At 35.7% G+C, this 18,491-nt stretch overlaps 1 long non-coding RNA gene across 1 annotated transcript; it reads right to left on the bottom strand.

Annotated features, from left to right (window-relative positions):
* Nucleotides 1-613: 613 nt before the first annotated feature.
* LOC131410288 (uncharacterized) lies at nucleotides 614-17,610 on the bottom strand. Its single transcript, XR_009221216.1, has 3 exons — nucleotides 17,196-17,610; nucleotides 15,942-16,115; nucleotides 614-1,077 (listed from the first exon to the last, which is right to left on the bottom strand). It is a non-coding gene; the product is annotated as an uncharacterized LOC131410288 (long non-coding RNA).
* Nucleotides 17,611-18,491: the final 881 nt, after the last annotated feature.

Raw genomic sequence — 18,491 nt, 5'->3', positions numbered from 1 at the left:
ATATTTCATGCTTAATGTTTTAATAAAAATGGAATTTTATTTGTAAGGATCCCTAGCTTTTCTATTTTTAAAAATTAAAGTCCATCTCACAGTTGACAGTTTGCTTTGATTGTAGGAATAATGGTAACGAGAAAGATTAAATACATTAGCAAACTGATACATGTAAACCTACTACACAATTTGCTTTAGAGGATTTATTGTTCAAATTCTCCAGGTCTTTAAAGATTGACACGTGTGTACGTTGCAAAGAAAGGTAAATAGCCTCTGAGGCTCAAGGATAGTTCTACAGAGTATTGAGTGCGTCAAAAAGCATGAAAGTTACTAATTCTTATCTCCTAATGCAGAAATGCGAATGAAATGTTGTTTAATGCCATACTAATCTACCAAGGGACCTTTCTATTCTTGTCAAGTTTTCTTCCCTTGTGAATGGCAACTAGAAAATTATTATAATTCTACATTATTTTTCTGTAATTACTTAGCTTTTAACATTGATTACAAGTATTTTAATGGATTTTCAACTTCACATATATTCTCTTCATCTTTCACCCTTGCAAAAAAAATATGTATGGCAGAGAGTGTAAAATATACAAAGGAAAAAGATGCAAATCCTAGATTTAACAATATTTAATAAATAGAACAAAACAAACAAAAATGTCCTTAAAAATAATAATTTAAAATTTAATTCTTTTTCTGAAATCCACAATACAGGAGTGCCCCCTTACTGGCAGCTTTGCTTTCCGTTGCTTCAGTACCTGTGGTCAACCGTGGTCAGAAAATATTAAGTGGAAAATTACAGAAATAAACAATTCATAAATTTTAAATTAAGTGCCATTCTGAGTAGCATGATGAAATCTTGTGCTGTCTTGCTCCGTCCCTCCTGGGACGTGAATCATCCGTTTGTCTGTATCCACACTGTGTATGCTACCTGCCCGTTAGTAGGAATCTCGGTTGTCAGATGACTGTCCTGGTATCGCAGTGCTTGTGTTCCAGTAATCCTTACTTTACTTAATAATGGACCCAAGGTGCAAGAGTAGTGATACTGGCAATTCAGATATGCCAAAGAGAGGCTGTAAAGTGCTTCCTGTAAGTGAAAAGGTGAAAGTTCATGACTTAATTAGGAAAGAAAAAAATATCATATGTTGAGGTTGCTAAGACCCATGGTAACTTTTGTTACAGTATATTGTTATAATTGTTCTATTTTATTATTAGTTATTGTTGTTAATCTCTTACTGTGCCTAATTTATAAATTGTCATAGGTATGTATGTATAGAAAAAATATAATATATACAGGGTTTGGTACTCTCTGTGGTTTCAGCCATCGATTGGGGGTCTTGGAACATATTCCCCATAGACGAGGGGAGACTAATGTAATGGAAATGAGAACTCACGGCTGCAGCTAATAAATATTTCCATTTGTATACATAGAATAAAAATATTTCAATCTGTTTTCCAGACTGCTGCCCATATTTCTAAAATGGTAATATTTATCATGTTGATTCCTTGTTTTAAATGTCAATGGTTACCTATTGACCGTTAGATAAAAATCTAAGTTTACCTTCCACATGTGGCCTTGAATTATTTGTCCTCTTCATGCACTTTTTTTCCTTATTTGCCACACTTCCTCTCCTGAGCAGCTGCTTATGGTTGATTTTTTAGAATTCAACAAAGATTTGTTGATAATCTGTAAAGTGGTATGTCCTAGGCCCCCGGAGGTCACAAGATCCCTAAGGTTTTCTTTAAGTCTTCAAAGATTCAAGGACCTCACAGTCTAGTGAGGGCATATCATCATCCTCATCTTCATCCTCATCATTGTCATGATAACTATCCTTTCTTGTTTACACAGGACAGATACTGTGCTTTACACGTACCCTTTAGTGTAGCCTGTAAGTGAGCATACTTAGCTCCACTTTAAAGATGAAGAGATGGATGCTCAGAGTTGTTGAACAACTTGATTGAAGTTACACACCTAATAAATTCATAAGTCGTATAACTGGAATTCCAGATGATAACCATTTTTGCAATTTTCTCTTCCTAGCTTCTCCTATAACAAATTTTAGTACCCTACAGAAAGCCCACAGGAGTATAGGAAACTACGAAAAGGTGGTTGGGGGTGGCCACGATCCTGCCCATGGTGGGGAAGAGGTTAGGTTTGCTTCATAAAGGAGAGGTCACTTCAGCTGAATTTTGAAGGATGCCTGTGATCTTACCAAGTGGACAAGGAGTGGGGAAAAGAATATTTCAGTTATTTGCAGTTACAAACAAAAGAGCACAGCATTGGAGGAACAGAGAAGGGGTATTGCAAAAGCACAAATAGCATGGCAGACTCTGATTCTGTGATGTGTGTGTGCGTGCGTGTTGTAGAGTATCTTAATATGAAACATAGTGTGTGATTTACTCATACAAAATTTTTCTGAGATTTCAGAAATCAGTTTCCTAAAAAAAATTTAGCTAAACAGTCTTTTGTTTTTAAATATGAAAATATTGTTGGCAACATAATCAAATGTCATAATAATATTACATTATTTTATTAGCATCTTATGATAGAACAGAAATTGTTTAAATTATTTATTAGTACAGTTATTAAAATTGATATTTTGAATCCAAAAGATAACATTGATCATGGGTGTTTTTAGCGTTCTGCTTTTCATTCTTGTTTGTAGTCTATTTCTTAAACCTAGGGAATGCTGTTGCCTAACTATCTACAACTATAGCTTTGAAAGTAATTTCTACGCACTCCTTCCATTCTCTGTGCTGACAATTGCTCTAGGTTTGTTTCTTAATGATTTCATTTTTTTCTAAATAATATTTCTTTCATTTTCATATACATTTCAAGTCTCTTCTGAATAATAGCTAGATACCTAAATTCTCCATGTGCTTAAATCTTTTGACCTACCCGTTGTTGCTACTGTTGTGTTAGATGCTCCATATATGCGCTTCCTTTTTAAACCTGAAGTGGAGGCCACTGCTTGTTTTACATAGTCAGTGTCAATGTGGCGGTAACAATTCTTTCCACAGTCTATATTGGAGGGCCAAATAGGGAATGATTGACAAAATCTAGGTTTTGGATTTCATGTGATGAGAAAAACACATTACTCTAAAAATGCATCATCATCTAAAATATCAAAGATCAACAAGAATACCATTTAATTTAGAAATCATTGTGGAGTAGAAGAGGAACTAAAAGATTTATTATTTATTGGTAGGTATTTAATATTTATTTCCTTTTTCCCCCTTATGTAATAGTAGGCTGGTTATTTTCTAATGCAATTATTATGATAATTGTAGAATTGAATTATGGAATAGATACATAACACATCTAGTAAAATCACTTGTTTACGTTCTTAAGGATTTTAGGAAAAAACCATTTTTTAAAATCTTGTTTTGGTACTTTTAAAAATATATTAATTTATTAGTAAAATAAATAAATGGAGGCCTTACTTGACTTAAGAGAAGCCTTGCTAATGAGTGTTCCAGTGCAGGAGAAGACCCAGGAATTCAGAGTGTCAAGTAGGAGGCTCTACTTAGATTCATGGCAAACTGATCAAACCATTTTACTGTAATCATTCTTAAATGTATCCTTAAAATATTTTTAATAAAAAGATTTCATGCCTCAATTTTATAAATTATCCAAGTGTTTTATTAAGGCAAAAGTAGGTAATTTTTTCCTATACTATAATCAAAACTCACTTTTCTGATTAATATTTATGAGTTGTAGTCCTAAAATCAGATACCAGAATGAATAAGCCATGACTATCACATTCCTTTGTTGCCACTCTCTCAAAGCATTTTACATTTATCTATGTTTGTAGTTTCAGTGTTTCCAACTTTATTCCTTTATTTAAATAATTTCACCAGGACATGGTTCTTGATAATTATTTTTTTATTTTCTTTTAATCTTTTCCAATATAGATAAAATCAATCTCTATTATTTAAATTTTAACTTACTCTTTTGATTGACAGTAGTAATAACTATTTAGGGTGTTTTCCTATTCTTATGTTGGACTTCAGAAATGAAAACCTGAATATTGGAGACCCAGCATTGTCTGCCAGAAATAAATCACTTGTTTGGAAGGAATGAAGAGACCTGTCACTCATAAATATTCTTTATGTTCATGACATATTTAAGGTGCAGTTTTGAAAGTGGTTATTTAAAACTAGAGAGTCAACTTAAAGCAACATATTTTCAACTTCATTGATTGTTATTTATTGAATGTCCACGGAGCCTGTGGCCTGTGATTAGTATATTTCAGAGGCTATCCAGGAAGATTTACCAGTCAACTCCAGATCCCTCGGTTCAGATGATCAAAACTTCCAGTGTGGCTTTTAAATTTCTAACTCCACTTTTATATCTGGGAGGAACTTTATTCGAAATAATGTTGAAATAGGCAATGTCGGTGGCTCTATTTTTGGGGAGGAGGATAATAATAGCAGATGATTTCAAATAAATAAGAAGAGTCTTTACTTGATGTTTTTGGAATTTTTTAATATAAAAAGTGCAATAAAATGGCAATAGATGCAGAAATATTTTAATCTAGTTTTAAATTTTTGAACCTGCACACCACAGAAACATTTATATCAGTGATTTTCAACTGGAGACATAAATGATTATCAGCATCTCCAGGGAGATTTAGAAATGAGGAGCTGTCTCAACCTTAAGTTTTTAAAGCTCCTCTTGCTTGGGAATGAACCGTGGTTGACGTCCACTGCTCTGCATCACATAATGTTTCTGGGAGACTGTAAGGTATTTGCAGAAATAGGTTGAGTAAGCAAAATACCTCATCGTAATCAATGCAAAAATCTAGGTGAGAATGTGAATGACTAGGTGGAATAAAGTAGATTTTTTTCCTCTAGGGAAATTAAAAATATGAATAATTGTAGTTATTTGGAAACCATAAGTTTAGCTTTGCCAAAAAGAGAGAGCATACCTCTGATCCTTTAAAATCCAGGTTGAATTATGAAATCCATAAGGGGTTTATAACTTACTAAACACTTACAATGTCCTTAGTTCCAAAATTCAGTTCCTGATGCTCTCGTTCCTATCCATGCAACATGAACATATGTTTTTAAACAAAAAGATATTGAAATAACTTCTTTTTGCTGAATTTCCAAAATGTATCTGTTCCTTATTCTTCCTCTTTGCTTAGGTTTCAGCTAAGAATGAGCCTCAGTCTTTGAGATTCCTTCTAAAATAGAAGTGAAAATCAAAAAAGGCTACATTTGGCCAAGGTGGGCGGACGGGAGAATGTAGAGAACTATGACAGCACATGATGTCTGGTCAGCTTTGGAACCATCTCCTTCTGACTGACAAATTCTTGCTATTCATCAGCTGAAAGTCTAAAGAGGAGCTTCCATGGAAGAAGCGCCGAGGCAAGCCTTTGCAGAAGGTGTGGGAGCAGCAAGAGGTGGCTTAATGGATGTGAGCATATACTGAGAGCCAAGAATAAAAGAAACAGAACTGGCATCAAACAGAAAAGGAAGGGAAAATCGCTTTTAAATAATATGTTTTCAATCCTTATAGTTTTTTGTAGAACAATGTTGTGGGTGTTTTGGAAAAATGGAATCAAACTAATAGTTTCATGACTTATGACAAGCACAAGAAGATTAAAGAGTAAGCAGCAAATGACTAGGGGAAAAGGTGAATGGGCCTATTTGGCAAATAGCCTTCTTCAGCGAGACTTAGGGGAGAAATGAGACATTTATTTATACAGACTGCATACATGAAAACAAAGGAAAATAACACTTTGAAGTTAAGTTATCCCTGGCCCTACATCATGAGATCAAAACCAAAGCTGGACCTAGGTTTAACATAGACTGTGTTTGCCAGGAGCAAGCATTCAGGCATCATTTCTGAATTTTGATTAAACTCCTGTCAGGAGATTATGAGTAGTCTCTTGAAGCTAAAGACCCTTTCGTGGTCAGCAAGATTTACTACTTCTGAGGGCAGCATAACAGTAGACAAGTTAGTAATGCTATTGCGGGCAGTCGATGAGCCCTGGGAAAATAAACATCAATCTACTAAGTAGGAAGAAAGCATGAGGTACCAAAAGACTGTAACAATAGTCTGAACAGTAAGAAAATGCAATTTCCCCTACTGTGTTTTATGCTTAGTTTTATATGACTACTGCATTATATAAATTAATTTTTAATGCAGTTCAACATCACACTTGTCAAATAGTAGTGCTGGATATAAACCATTCCAGAAGCACCCATTTTCTGTGTTTCACAGAGGGTAATATCATGCTATTTTCTGGTTTTCGTTGCAGCTGCTTCAAGCTCTGGAGTTGTTTCACCAACAAGGAGTCCTCTTTTGCAACCAATATTGTTATGTAAATGAAACTGACCCAGGGAAAGTGAAAGGAAAGCAGAGTTTGTTTTCAAGTGTTCTGAGAAATAATACCGCGAATTATTTTAGAGTATTCTGTATATGGATGTATTGAGATAACATATTGAAATTAAAGCATTGACTTTTGTCTCATTCAAATTTACATTGAGAAATACGACTTCAGAGGATGGAGTATGATAATAACCCAGAAAGATTTTCCTGGGATTATCTCTTTTGATATGTTTGTGGCTTGGTTAGAGGACAGGAAGGTGGGCAGATCAAGGACAGAATTTAGTAAACTCCTTTGACCTAAAGGGGAAAGACGCCCACTGTGGACTCATGGGCAGCTACGCCATGATTTACAGTAGTCTGTGACTACATTGCCTATCCTTAAGGGGGAGATGGTAGATCCGTCTGTTCTTAGGCTCATGGGGGAAACTGAGACAACTTTCCCTATTTTTCTTGATTTGAAGTCAACTTAGTTATTTTTCTTCTATTGGAGATGGGTTGCTGCTCAGTGAAACTTAGCTGTCATATGTCACAGTGGCCACAGGTACATCATTGGTTATGATCAGTCTTAAGCAAAATAACAACGCCAACAAAGTTTGTCACCATTCTCCTTCCACTTCTTTTTACATTCCTTTCATAGTTTCAGCCCCTCTTTCACTGCCCATTATGAGTCCTCATGCATACCCTAACCAGATCAGTTTTCCTTTAGAAGTACACATCCAGCACTTTTTTTCTTTCTCATTAAAATACTCATTCCCTTAATGTTCTTAATTCTACTGAATATTAAAGGAATATTATTATGAAAATTTTCCATCTAATTTACTGTATTTTAGAAAATATTTTCATAATTAACAAAACCCATAGTATTTCTAGGCACTAAGTATAGTTGGTGAGGAAGTATCTGGGCAGGAGGGGCCTTCCCAATGGCCTCATAATTACCACACGTGAAGAGACGATGTAACATAGCAATTAAGGGCTTTTGTCTCCAAATGGACAACTCCATATGTATGCAACTCCATTCCCCAAGTTTTCAAGCTGGAATACTTGGAGTCACTCTTGACTTCTCTCTTTCCCTCTCACCCTACATGCGATCATTGGCAAATCTTGTAATTTCTAACTTCACGTCCTGAATCTGCCACTTCTCACCACTGTGCTTTCATCTGGCCTTTTGCTTTAGTCTCCTGACTCACTGATTCCCAATGTGGGTAATACCTTCCCTTAAAGTATTTGCAAAACTTGGTGAGCCATATTCATTAGTCACAGGGGTTGAAGAAGATATCAGTGGGAAGAGACCAGTGATGTTAGATGCCCTTCAATGCGCAGGACAGTCCTCCAGAAAAAAATAATTACCCTCCATTCTGGTTTACTTTTAAATGTTCCACATTCATGGTCATTTCTGAATCTAGAATCTAATTCCACTTTACTTATCAACACAAAGTGAATTTTTAAATTTTTTAAATGCACCTGGAATTTTCCAGGGATATACTTGCTGTGTAGATTGAAGGAAAGTTATACCTGGTGTTGTTTGAAACTTTATTAGGATTTTTTCATCAGAAAAATGACATTGCCCATGGTGTTCTTGGTCTTTGAGTTGCCAGGATAAAACACCTGTATTGGTTGGCCCTTTTAGCTTTCACATTTTGCATGCATACAAATGGGTGTCAAAATCTGACCCCGAGTCACTGTTTTCGAATATATTCTTGCAGGAAAAGACATTTATTGAAATACATGGTTTTTAAAATAAATTATTTTCCATTTATTGACCTTTGGTATTATAAATAGGGCTTTTGAATCTTGAATTTTTAAATTATTTTAAATGTTGATTTATTTTGGTAATCAGTTGTGTAGGTAGTTTAGATTTATTAGAATAGTAAAGAAGGCATTTTTATTTTTTATGCACTGGGATTGGTAGGGTTGAGAATCACTCTCCTAACTTGTCTCTTCTTTGCCTCCCTACCGTCAGCTCTCCCCACAGTAGCCACAGTTACCCTATTAACATGGGGTTAATATGTCTCTCTTCCCATAGCTCTCAAATGGCTTCCCACATCAGTGAGAATAAAATGCCAAATGAAGAACTGTGTGGTCTTTCCCTGACAACTTCTGTGCTTCACCTCGTACCACCCTGCCTCCTGCAACACCCTGACTCATTCCTCTCCAGCAAGTGCTCATCTCCTTGAAGTTTTTCTCACACATCCAGCAAACACCCACCTGAGAATCTTTGACCTTTTCCTTTTGCAAGACATGCTCTTCATCCAGATAGCTTGATGGCAGTGCCACACTTCAGTCAGGTCTCTACTCAGATGTCTTCCTTTCCTACAAAAATAGTCTCAGACTCCCTGCCTTCATGATCTCTTCTCTCACCTTGTTTTTACTTTTTTCATAGTGTTCATTAGCCCCTGATACTTTAGACACCTATATTTTTATTGTCTCTTCTCTTCAGTAGATCGTAAACTGTATGAGAGCAGAGGCATGGTCTGTTTTGTTCCCTGCTTGATCTGTGATGTCTTGAGCAGTACTGGCTCATGATAGTCACTCAATTATATTGAATGCATAAGTGAGTGTCTGTGATCCTAAATTTCAAGTTCGAATACTGGGCACGCCATTTATTAAGTGTAAGATCTTGGGCAATTCAGCTTTAAGCCTCAATTTCCACTTCTCATTTAAGATGCCTACTTCATGGGATTCCTGTAAAGCTTAAGAAAGACAATTTATATAAAGGCCTTATTATGGTGCAGTGAACATACAAACATTTGGTTTAAAACGTCATATCTATCTATCTATCTATCTATCTATCTATCTATCTATCTACCTATTGTCTATCTATCTATCTATCTATCTACCTATTATCTATCTATCTATCTATCTATCTATCTATCTATCTATCTATCATCTATCTATCTCTCTATCTACCTACCTTCCTGCCAACCTATCTATCCATTTATCACATTTATCCATCCATTTATGCATTTATTTATCCAGGTATTCTCCCTCTCATATCTGTCCCACTTATTCTGAAAATTCACAGAGTTGTTAGATTAGCCCCAGTGTGCCTTTGGTCATGTAGTTTCTGAGATTTGTAAATCTTGTGGGGATGCATAGAGTCTGAAAATGATTCTCCCAAAGAAGACAGAAACTATTACGGTCTGTTAGGTATAATGGAAAAATTGATATAGAAAAACTGTATGGGAGTATGTAATATTATTTTATTATTATTAGTCTATTCCAGAAAATGTTTTCACCTAGTAGATCTATTTTATTGGATCTCATCTTTTCTCCTATGTCTGCAATCATTACAGGAATTTAATTCATGGAAATGTGTTAAACTAAATTGCTAGATAGGGAGGAATTGGCCATGATGTTGCTACAGATTTATGTAGGTACCTTTATAAAATTATTCACATAACCAGAGAAGTTAAATTTCAGTAGAAATAATAATTAAAATCCCACTTATAGCAAATTTAATTAAAGGATTTCGGTCCATTAGAGACATAGAAATCATTCACACAAGCACTTCCTTCATTACTTTCACTCTCCATCCTTTTTTTTTTCATAAATCATCCAGGGATTTTTTTCCTTATTTCAGTCATTAAGGTAAACAGTGATTTGTGGGTATGCTTATTGGTTACGTGCAGGCAAACTCCTGGTTGCTAAATAACCAATATTTTACTCTTTTTTTTTTTTTCGAAGATTGGCCAAGTGAACGTCTGTCGCCAATCTTCCTCTTTTTCTTTTGTTTTTCTCCCCAAAGCTCCAGTACATAGTTGTGTATCATAGCTGTAGAGTCGTAGCTCTTTTATGTGGGACACCTCTTCAGCATGGCTTCATGAGCAGTGAGTAGGTCCGCACCCAGGATCCGAACTGGTGAACCCTGGGCTGCCGAAGCTGAAAGTGCGAACTTAACTGCTATGCCACCGGGTCGGCCCCCAATATTTTACTCTTATCACTGGAGTATGAAAAAATACGCCCTTTTTTGAAAACACACTAATTGAAGATTAAACAGAGAATGCAATAAATATTTCATACATAAACTGATTTCTTAGAAGAAATTTCAAAATCAATTGCAGCATTTTTTGAAACAGCAAAATAATTAGAAACAATTCCATTCATAAGGAGATTGACCAAGGGGGAAAAAATGGCATAGCTATATACATGCAGTATTTTGTAAATTGAAATATACACATTTACCCGGAAGAATATATATCAAATTAAGAGTGGTTTTTCCTTTGGAATTAGGGTTTTGAGGTAATTTCACCTTCTACATATTTCTACTTGATAGAGTTTGATCATCACCATAATAGTAATAATAAAGCAATGCAGATTAAAATCCTGATACATATCTAGATAAACTTTCTAGAAAAAATCTTATCTGGTATTAAGTATATTTTTCTATAATTTAAGATGTGGAAGAGCTTATATATTCAGTTCAATGCTTCTGAGACGAATGTAATTTGTAACTCACATAAATAGAGTACTCGGACAAGTGACTTAACCTTTCTAAGCCTATCTCCTCACTTGTAAAATGCAGATAATAAGAGGACCTCAAAGATAGTAGTATTAAATGGGAGAATTACTGCTCACACTAAATGCTATGTCAAAGGAAACTATTGGCCTGACTTTTAAATCAGAACAAGAAAGCCCTTCCAGAAGAATAGGGGACACAGAAGAAATACTGATTATTAGTGATTGTAGCCTTTGCCTCTCCTCCAGAACTTCAAGTCCCTTTCATATACCCAAATAGAATTTATTATTCTATAGCAGCTTCTGTTAGGCCCTTTTCCTAAGCTCACTAGGAAAGAATATTTTCTCTTCAGAAGCTAGAGGAATTTGCCTAATTTGCCAGGAAGAATTTAAGAAATGTTAAATACCATAGCCCAAGCTCCTGTTACCAGAACTTGGTCCCAAATATAAATTGAAAGGATATGTGCCTAATGTTGGGTCATAGACAAGACAGAAATTGCACCGAGTCCCTATGTGTGTAACCCAAATCTCCACAGGTCTTGAGTTTATGTGACTAACAAAGAATAGTCATGTTAAATTTAACGCTTGATATTACTGGCTCATCAACTTCCACTTGAATAACAGCAGGGCCTTAGCTTCTCTCCTTTCCTAAAACTTCCCAGCTATTTATGAAAGTCTCTGGATATTTTCATATACCTATGATAAGCGCCTCACGTTCTTCCACTGTCAAATAACTTGTAGCTATTTCCTGCCTAGGTAGCAACTTGAGGCAAGCATGTTGCAGTGGCTTTTGCCTCAAAGATGCTCCATGAAGCTGCTGGTTCCTTTCCAGGGTCCCATCTCCTGATGTTACCCAAGATGTAAAACCTTTGAATTGTCAAGTGGCTGTATATTTCTTTAATTCTTATTATGTCGAGCCAATCTCAGTAGCAACACAGAAAATATCTCTTTCCCCAAATATGAGACTGAAGTTGTCCAAAGAACCAAATCTTTGTGAAATGCTTGATCCTTGAATATTGCACACTTCCCAAAGCCACTCTTTTCATTTCAGTTCCTAACCTCTCTCCAAATGAATCAAATCTGCTTCCTATCTGGAGGATAGAGACCATATTGTCTTTTTCCATCATCAACTTCCAGGTTCTTCAGAAGAACTTTTCTAGCCTCTTCAGAAAAACTTGGTTCTTCTTCTAAATTATTCACAAAAACTTTTTCTTCTATTGAATAGGGTCATTGTCCTGTGAATTCACGAGATAAAACCAGATTCTTAAGGCTAGACTGTAAGATTCATCTGGGAACCTACATATTTGTGGTTATGAGTAGGGAAAGAAAGTTAGTATTTTTGAGGGCCTATTATATATTTCTTCTCATTTCGTGTTTACAATAGCCCTGTGAATTAGCTTGTAGTCCTGGATTTTGTGTGTTGGCTAAATTCTCAATCATTTGGCATGTTCATCTTTATTGCAGGGGCTAGAAGTCTTAGAACTATATTCCCCAGACTCAGACTCTCTTGCTGCCAGGTTTTGGTTATGGCTTAGGTTTTGCCATGGAAATTTACTTATGCAAGATTTGAAAGGTGAAAGGATGCAGAGTGATTTTTTCTTCTTTAGTGGTAGCAGCTGATAAGCAGACTTCTGCTGACTGGATTTTGTAGTGGCTGAACTCAGTGTCACACTGCCTGGTTCCCAGATTTGGGGCTGTGGGCGCTTGGGAAACTGGCAGCTATGTCAGGAGGCTGTCTCACCTCTGAGGAGCAGCAGCAGTTTTCTGATCTCTCGCAACTGCAGTCGCATGACTTGAAATCCAATAGCAGCCCTGTGAATTTTGCTCCCCGATGCTTCTAATGAGTTTGTAAGCATCAAATTCCTTGTAATAAATCTCTTTCAATATGGAAATACTTAGAGGAATTTTTGTTTTTCTCTATTGAATCCTAAAAGATATTGTGTTATTTTCGTTCTATTACATATGAGAAAGTGATAAAATTAGTAAATTGTAATGACACAGTGTTAACACTGACTGAATTTTTTTAAAGTTACAATATTATATTACCTGCCCAAACCACTTACCAGTGTCTGGAATATATTAGACCCTCAACAAATGATGGTTTCAGTATGATATAATCCACCTCTTCTTGCATGAAAAAATTATCCTGTCAGTTTCATTTGTGGTCTTCCTTTATTCATATGTTTCAAACATATTAGAGGTGAGCTTTTTTTCATTTCTTGAATTCAGTTTATAAGAATGTTTTTTAAGAGCTCCTCATTTCACCCTCCCCCATCCCCTGCAAACACCATTCTATTCCCTGTTTCTGTGAATTTGATTATTTTAGATACCTCATGTAAGTGCAATCATGTAGTATCTGTCCTTCTGTGCCCGACTTATTTCACTTAGTATAATGCCTTCTGGGTCCATCCTCGTTGTTGTAAATGGTAGAATTTCCTTCTTTTTTAAGGCTGAATAACATTCCATTGTATGTATATATCAAATTTTATTTATCCATTTGTGTGTCAATGGACATTTGAGTTGTCTCCATGTTTTTGCTGCTGTGAATAATGCTGCAATGAACATGAGAGTGCAGATATCTCTTTGAAATCCTGATTTCAATTTTTTTAAATCCATACACAGAGAAGTGGGATTGCTGGATCATATGGTAGTTCTATTTTTAATTTTTTGAGAAGCCTCCATACTGTTTTCCATAGTGGCTGCAACATTTTACATTCTCACTAGCTGTGTATAAAGATTATAAATTAGCCACATTTTTGCCAATGCTTGCTATCTTTTCTTTTCTTTCCTTGATAATAGCCATCCTAATAGGTGTGAGGTGATATATCATCATGGTTTTGATTTGAATTTCCTTGATCATTAGTGATGTTGAGTATTTTTTCATATACCATTGGCCATTTGCATGTCTTCTTTTGAGAAATTCTATTCAAATCCTTTGCTCATTTTTTAATAGGGTTATTTATTTTTTTGCTATTGAATTATAGGAGTTCCTTATATATTTTGGAAATGAATTCCTTATTGGATATATGGTTTGCAAATATTTTCTCCCATTCCATAGGTTGCTTTTTCACTTTGTTGATTGTTTCCTTTGATTTTCATTTTTTGAGCTTAGTTTCTAAGAATCATTTTTGATGAATCTATCTCATTTGTCTGTCTACAAACAAATTAATGTTTTAGTCTTTAATGAATATGGGTAATGTGTATTCATTAAGCTAATAATAGTTACTGAGGTTGTATCTATCAGAAGATAGCATTAACCTAACTGATTTACTTTCATTAATATTTTTAACATGATTGTGCTATTCTTCTATTGTTTTTTCCTCTTGAGATGGGTCATGTTTTCCTATCTCTTTTCTACATTGAATAAGTTTAGATTGTACCTTGAACATTGTGAATGTCATGTCACGTAGGCTCTGGATTCTGTTATGGTCTTCCAAAGAGTGCTAATTTTTTGTTTAGCAGACAATTAACTTTGATAATCAAAAACAGTCTCTTGGGTGGTACTTCAAATCTCAGCTCAGTTATTTTATCTTTACCCGGGCTGCTTTGAATCTGTCACGTGCATACATACTTCCCGGATCAGCCGGAGTTTTTTACACGGAATTTGTGGCTTCCCCTCTCTGTCTCCCACTCTTCCAAGATTCCCCTATCACTTTCCAGAATTCTGTCCTCTGCTTTTTCAGGCTAGAAAGATGGGGATTTTCTATAGGAATTTTAGCCACCGTGCCCAGCGTCAACTACAACACACTGTCAAATCAGTGCATGTTGTCTCATGTCGTTTGCTTCTTTGATGGCCCCCCACAGAGTCTGTCTGTTTTTGTTCAGTATCCAGGGTCTTTAGATAATTTTTTTTTGTATTTTGTCAGAAGTTCATAGCTGCTATCTGTGAGAAGGCTGGTCTGACAGGAGCTTAGCCAGTCACATAGGATATGAAAGTTCTTCTTTTATTATTCCCAAACAATGGAAGTTTGTTTACTGCTCACATGAAGTCCTAAATAGTGATTCCTAGCAAGCACCCATTCATGTGGTTATTCAATGTCTCAGCTCCTTCTATCTGGTGATTCTGCTCTTCAGGAACAATAGATGGAGAAAGAGTATGCAGCACTATACACAAGAAGTTTCTATGGCCAGGCTGGGAGATAGCACACATCATTTCCATTCACATTCTGCTGAATAGACATCAGTCACATGGCCACATCTCGGTTCAGTGGAGCCTAAATAATATAGTCTAACTCTGACCCAGGAAGAAGAGGAAATAGGTTTTCTAATCAGCTAGTCAGCCTCTGACACATAGTGTTTTAATCATTAATATTTTTAGTATAATTACTACAAATTGCATCTCCTGAAGAAAATTTAATATCCTCACAATACCTTTCCTCAATATTCATTAAGGATTCTCCAAACTGCAAATAATATAGTTTTATTATCTTCATCTTATAACATTGTCTGAAATATACTTCTATGGCAATATTATACATCTTGGGATGTGACTGTCATACACAACTATGAGTTCCTTTAAAATCATTATTGAATACCTCATATCGAAGATTTAGGAGAAATAGTCACTATTGCAGAAGAGCACTTTATGGTCATTAACTCAGAATAACAAAGTCAATTTTGCCAAATTACTATCACAGGACAATTCACTTTGTGTATTTCATACTTCCATATAAGAGGTCATGACTCATTTCTAACAGACAGGAAAAATATCTTTCATTCACTTCTTTTTATGAATATGAAGAACATTAATGTGGCAAATAAGAAGACTAACAAGAAAGAGGTCACAAACTTAATATGAGTCAAAAGAGCAAATCCTACATTGGAATATGATGCTGAAGATAAACAGATAAGAGTGAGAAAAGTCTCATTGATATCTGTCTTTTAAAAAGGAAGGGACAGAACTCTACTTCAGCAGCTTTATTTCTGAGTCAGATTCAGGCTTTTTTGGGGTAATAGACACAGTAGATTATTTCCTGTAATACTTTTCTACTCTCATCTTCTAAAATTGGTGTGTTTTTATTTCTACTCGGAGAAATGGAGAACTAATGTTGCTTCTGGATCTTTACACCTTCAATACCCTGAGATGTGCTAGCGGGTGAGCTGAGGTCAATCAGACTGTCATTTTCTCTCCAAAGAAATGAAGAAACTATACTTGCCTGTGTCATGGTTTTCCTTTCTTTGTAGTAGTTTGCTAACCACTGTGAACATAGCAGTTGGGAAAACTAGGGAGTGGTAATTGTTGTACATCTTCCCCACTTTTCATTTCTTCTTTGTTCCCAGACTATGATCTCACAATTTATTTCAAGGAAAATTGGCTTTCACAAAGCTGAGGAAGAAAACATATGGGTCTAAATGAATCTTATTTGGTATTTTGGGCACAAAAAATGGGGGTTGTTTGGAAATTTCCAAGACACATGAAGCCAATAACTACATATTGTTCATAACCATGCAGTAAAGTGATCATATTTTCAATCAAGTTAGGATGTGGGATAAGCATTTAGGTACAGGGCATCAGGGAGAGAGACGATAATAAGCTTTTCTTATCGTTTTCTCACAATCCAGAACAGTTGTGACTTGAGATATGGACCTAAACATTTCCATAGCCTTGAGAGGTTCCACACTTGCTGGGACAGTGGTCACCTTTCCCCAAGCTTTCAGACATCAAAGCTCTATCCACCTCATAATTTGCTTTACCACATGGTAACTCACAGCAAGCCCACTTAAGGTAGGCTGCTATGTAAGGTAGATATAGTGAACCATAGGACAAACAACTACTATTTTATCTACACTTCCACACAGGGGCACTGCCTCCTTGAAGCAAAGTCTAAAACAGAATTTTCCTAGGTATCTGATTGATTTCTCGGAACTATGGAGATCAGGCATGAGACCAACAAAGCACGATGTTCATGTCTAAATGAACACAAGGCAGACACAAGCCAGGGTAAAACTAATTAAGCAGATCTTTAGTTCCATAACTAAGGTACTTTCTGAGTAGCCATGTGTCTCATGGTAGTTAAGAAATATATTGCAAATCACAAAGAAGCCTATGGGAAGGACTTGGGGTTATTTCTATCTTTTCATGTGCGAAAGGGTCAAATGTCTGTCAGATAGAAGAAAATACTCTTCATTGCTCCCCATCTAATTATCCACTGCACTTGAAATTATTCATTGTGACTTTTTATATTTGTTGGTTATATGTTAAATATGCATATTATTTTAGAAAAGTACACATTTTAACTATCTTAATCATGTATATTCTTGTAATGTATATTGAGGTCAGACTCTGGAGTAGTGCCTAGAGTCTTGTACTTAATACATATTTCTAAGTTCTTTCATTTTCATCCTATGACACAGGACAAGGATATTTGCAGACTCTTGGCAATTGTGACAACTCTGGTATACTCACATTATTCAATGAATGACATTGAGTCAACCAGAGAAGACATTCATTGGAGTTTAGATTCCAATTTTCATTTTCTTTTCTTATGACATTCTCATTTCTCAAATGATTCTCTTTTCAAAATGAAAAACTTCTTTTCATTAAGTTTAATGTGCATTGTGTTAAAAGAGAGGAGAGTGGGATTATTTTCCTTTCAAGTTTTATGTTTGAAATTATAAAGGTTCTTTGTGCATAGAATGAAATTAAATAATTGTTCTATCTCCAATTTATGGCTGGCCGATTACTTCACCCTCACCATGCTTACAGGCTACCAACACAATAATATATCACTACTACTATATCTTAAACCTGACCTGGTAAAGCAAACGAATTATACTTAGGAACTATCTGTTTCGAGACAGTGAATGAGGCTTTTTGGTTTCTAAGTAGTTTAGCGTGGAAGGTTTTTTTTTCCCTCAGAAATTGAGAAAAAGTATCACCATGGGTCTAACAAAACATAACAAAAACAAGCAAACAAACAAATTAATATACACATATCCTGGGAGTGTTTCTAGAAATTACTCATTGATGTTGTGGTTTAGCTACAGAGGTCTTTCTACTGTGCTGTTTCAGAGGACCGAGTGGTTAAAGAGTTACAGGGTCCTAAGAATCTTTCTTCTCTTTTCTCTCACCCACTTTATTACTCTCTCTACACCAACATACCTGCAATCTCCATCTAGCCCCTGACCAGGAAGTCTAATATTCAGGTATTGTCACAAGTGGTGGTCATTAGAACTGTTCCACAAATATTAAGACGTTCCTTCCAGTATGGTAACAGGATTGTACTTCATTTCCCCTTAGAGTTAACTGTGGTCATATGAATTGCTTTGGTCCATGAAATGCTAGTGGAGATAACGTGCTTTTTCTGGGTGGTATATTTAAGAGCCGCTGTGTAATTTATCATTCATCTCTTTCTCTCTACATTTTTTCAGATGGTGACTATTCCGTCAGCCTGGATCCCAGAGAAGGCATAGAGCAAAACCTCTAGACAGCATGTAAAGGACGTGCAGTGTGAGATAAAAAATAAAAACCTGTTAGGAGTGCCAAGATTTTGGAGTTGTTAGCATGCCCTAATATATCCTGCTTGGTATGCCACCAATGTAGAGAGCGAGGTGTTTCAGGCATCTCCATCTGAAATTTAGAATAAATTTTCCCAGAGCAATATCAATTAAATATATTATGAATAATCTGGTACACTAGAAATAGTCCCAAATTTGAAATGTAGGGCTGTCTCTAGTTACCTGGTACCTGGCCCTGGGATGA

The sequence above is a fragment of the Diceros bicornis genome, chromosome 9 (genome assembly GCF_020826845.1).
Source record: "Diceros bicornis minor isolate mBicDic1 chromosome 9, mDicBic1.mat.cur, whole genome shotgun sequence".
Lineage (NCBI taxonomy): Eukaryota > Metazoa > Chordata > Mammalia > Perissodactyla > Rhinocerotidae > Diceros > Diceros bicornis.
The sequence above is the reverse complement of the archived record's forward strand: the minus strand, read 5'-3'. Positions and strand labels throughout refer to the sequence as shown.